Source organism: Equus asinus, chromosome 10, assembly GCF_041296235.1.
Source record: "Equus asinus isolate D_3611 breed Donkey chromosome 10, EquAss-T2T_v2, whole genome shotgun sequence".
NCBI classification, from domain to species: domain Eukaryota; kingdom Metazoa; phylum Chordata; class Mammalia; order Perissodactyla; family Equidae; genus Equus; species Equus asinus.
The window spans coordinates 58,608,495-58,612,349 of record NC_091799.1 but is presented as its reverse complement, the minus strand read 5'-3'; the positions used below and the strand labels follow the sequence as shown (position 1 = coordinate 58,612,349).

General features: G+C 46.8%; 1 non-coding gene across 1 annotated transcript; it reads left to right on the top strand.

Moving 5' to 3' along the window:
• The first annotated feature begins 3,128 nt into the window (after window positions 1-3,128).
• On the top strand, window positions 3,129-3,257 carry LOC123288401 (small nucleolar RNA SNORA76). The gene has a single exon (XR_006532078.1). It is a non-coding gene; the product is annotated as a small nucleolar RNA SNORA76 (small nucleolar RNA).
• Window positions 3,258-3,855: the final 598 nt, after the last annotated feature.

Below are 3,855 nucleotides of genomic sequence, written 5' to 3'. Positions count from 1 at the left end.
GTTTTACTCCAATAAAGCTGAAGAGGGTGCACTTTGTTTCAGGTCCTTTGGGATAATCTGGACTGACTGGGTGGTGAGAAGGTCACCCTGAGGGTGTTGGATGTTCGGAAGCCAATCAGAGCCTTGGGAGTCAGGAGTCAGTGGCATAAGAATGACCCCGAGCACGAGGGGAGCTACAGGCAGGGTCTGTTATTGACCAGGTCAGGACCCTCAATAGACTAAGGCAATTTGCTTATCAGCCTTTATCAGCCCTGTGCTGGCTTCAAAGATGGAGAAAGCAAGCAAGATGTTTATAAGAATTATTAAATGGAGCTAGGGGGCCGGCCTGGTGGCACAGTGATTAAGTGCGCACGTTCCACTTCCGTGGCCCAGGGTTCGCTGGTTTGGATGCTGGTGTGGACATGGCACCGCTTGGCAAGCCATGCTGTGGTAGGCGTCCCACATGTAAAGCAAAGGAAGATGGGCATAGATGTTAGCTCTGGGCCTCAGGGCCAGTCTTCCTCAGCAAAAGGAGGAGGATTGACAGCAGATGTTAGCTCAGGGCTAATCTTCCTCAAAAAAAAAAAAAAAAAGAATGGACAAAGAAAGAGAGACATAAATAAGACTTATGAAAGGGAACGTATTCATTGTTGTTGGGTTTTGTGGGGACCCGGAGGGTTTGTGTATGGTCTGGTGGAGAACTGCTCAGCTCCTGCATCCTTCGTGGGAAGTGGCTGTGATCACAGGCACCCCTGAGTGTGCTTCCTGGAGCTGCTGCTACTCAGTTGTGTTGTGTCACTTTCAGTTATTTGCCTTTCTGTACCTCAGTTTCCTTACCTGTAAAATGGGGATTATAATACTCATCTCATAGGGTTTTTAAATTTTTTTGTTAATATACTTTATTTTTTAGAGCAGTTTTAGGTTTAGAGAAAACTTGTGCAGAAAGTACAGTGAGGGGGCCAGGTCAGTGGCGCAGTGGTTAAGTGCACACGTTCTGCTTCAGTGGCCTGGGGTCCCCAGGTTCAGATCCCAGGCACGGACATGGCCCTTCTTGGCAAGCCATGCTGTGGTAGGCGTCCGACATATAGAGTAGAGGAAGATGGGCACGGATGTTAGCTCAGGGCCAGTCTTCCTCAGCAAAAAGAGGAGGATTGGTGGCAGATGTTAGCTTAGGGCTAATTTTCCTCAAAGAAAAAAAAAAAGAAATAAAAGAAAGTACAGTGAGTTCCCATGTACCCCCCTTCCCCTGTATCTTGTACATTCTATGGGTTTTGACAAATGCATGTCATGTGTCCATCATCATAAGGATCATACAGAACAATTTCACCACCCTAAGAATCCCGTGTGCTCCATCTATTCAGCCCCTGCTTTCTCCCTCCCTCGCAACCCCTGGCAACCACTGGTCTTTTTACTGTCTTCATAGTTTTGCTTTTTCGAGAATGGCATACAGTTGGAATCATACAGCATATACCCTTTTCCGACTGGCTTCTTCCACTGGCTTAAATATGCATTTAAAGTTCCTCCTCATCTTTCCAAGGCTTGACCGCTCGTTTCCTCTCATCTGAATAGTACCCGTTGTAAGGACGTATCAGTATCCATTCGTCTACTGAAGGACATCTTGGTTGCTTCCAACGTTTTACGCTTATGAATAAAGCCACTATAAACATCTGTGTGCGGGTTTCTATGTGGACGTAAGTTTTCAACTCTTTGGGTAAATACCCAGAAGCACAATTGTGGGAAATATGGGCAGCCTATGTTGAGCTGTGTAAAAAACTGCCAAACTGTCTTCCTTCGAGGCTGCACCATTTTGCATTCCCGCCAGCGCTGAATGAGAGTTCCTGTTGCTCCACATCCTCACTGGCATTTGGTGTTGTCCGTGTTTTAGATTTTGGCCACTCACAGGGTTTTACAAGGATTGAATAAAGTGGTGAGTGTACACCTCTGAGCACAGTGCCTGGTCCAGAGGCCATGCGCAGTGTCTCCAAGCCCTTGTTACTATTTCTGAGGGCTTGTCCTCCTTTCCCCGGGCCCTTGCTCCTTTTCTTGGCCTATTTCAATCCTTGTTTCTATTTGAGGCTGAGCTCTGATCCTTAATCTCTGAAACCCTCTTGTCTCCTCTCTGCCAGCCTCTTCTCCTGCACCGCCTGTCACTTCTAATTAGACCTGCAACGTCATAAGCTTCAGGAATGGTCTTGTGTTTTATTATATTTTATTATGTTTTATTGTGTGAATTGTGTTTTATTAGTCAGAGTTCTTTAGAAAAACAGAATTAACAGGATGCATGACTGTGTATATCTATCTATCTATCTATCTATCCATTGAGATTGATTTTAAGGAATTGGCTGAAATGATTACAGAGGCTGCCAAGACTAAAATCAGCAGGCGGGCCAGCAGGCTGGAGACCAGGAGAAGAGTCAACATTGCAGAGGACATCCAAAGACTGTCTGCTGACAGAATTCCTCCTTGGTCAGGGGAAATCAGTCTTTTTGTTCTATTTAGGCCTTCACCTGATTGGACGAGGCCCACCCACATTAGGGAAAGCAATGTGCTTTACTCTAAGTCCAGCAATTTGAATGCTAATCTCATCCCAAAACGTCTTTACAGAAACATCCAGAATAATGTTTAACCAAATATCGGAACACTGTGGCCCAGCCAAGTCACATAAAATTAACCATCACAAGTATGTTGATGGTGTTTCAAAATTAAATTAGAAGCATTTTGAAATCGGGAACCTTATTCTGAACCTTTGGTGTCCCGGGCAGCTGTTAGGTCTCTGCCAGGTTCCCGATGGGACTCAGCAAACGTGGGCTGAGAGAAGGCTCCAGGGAAGGAGTTTTTAGTTACCAAGTGTCAGACCAGCATGGGGTTGGGGTGTTCTACCAAGGTGACCACTTAAACTAAGGTGGTCTTGCTCGGAGGACTTCACTGCAGAGGTTAAGTTTGAGTTAAATTAGAAATGTAAAGATCATGATATTTCCAAATGAATCAAGAAAGCAAATTATTTTTTTCAGTGACTGTGAAGCTGGAGAGATCCCGGCCGGACTGAGGACGTCGGATCTCAACGTCCTCGCCGCCCTTGGCCCTTCCCCTGAAGCTCCTCAATAAAAGTGGTTTGATCCCATCGCTGGCGTGGTGTTTCTTGTCGTGACGTGCTGCCTTTGAGCCCCTGCTGCACCTGCACGTGGCGCCGGGGGTCAGGCTGCGCCAGAGCACGCGATTGCGCACGACTGGGGCCGCCTACTCCTCGCCGGCAGCCCTTTTAACCGCTAGCGACAAGGCGGGGCCGGAGGAGCAAATTACTAACCTTTATGATTTTGACTGCCCTTCTTTTCCCTGCTTCCTTCAATCCCTTTATTCCTTCTCCACATTGGAAGGAACATAAAAATGATAATGAACTGAAAATATATGCACAGGTACCCACGTGTTCCACGGAGACAGATCTTTGTCATTGTTACTTTGTGGGTTGTTAGAAACTCATCTCCAGTCTAAAGTGCTGGGAGTCTGTGCTCAGTCAACGTCATCCAGCCACCAGTCTCGGTCAACAGCTGAAGGCCTCCCTCCCTCTAGCGTCCCTGGCCCCAACCTCATTTCCGCTTCCTCCATGTGAGGAACCGCATGCTGTGAGATGAAGCCTCCACAGCGCAGCTGGAGAAAGTACATACGCGAAGGAGACTTGTAACACCCAGGGCAGTGACTATGTGCTGGTGAACTTTGTGTGTCAGTGTGGCTAGGCCGTGATACCCACATGTTTGGTCAAACACATCTGGATGTTGCTGTGAAGGTATTTTTTTGGATGAGATTAACATTTAAGTCAGTAGACTTTGAGTGAAGCAGTTTATCCTCTGTAATGTGGTGGGCCTCATCCAATCAGTTGAA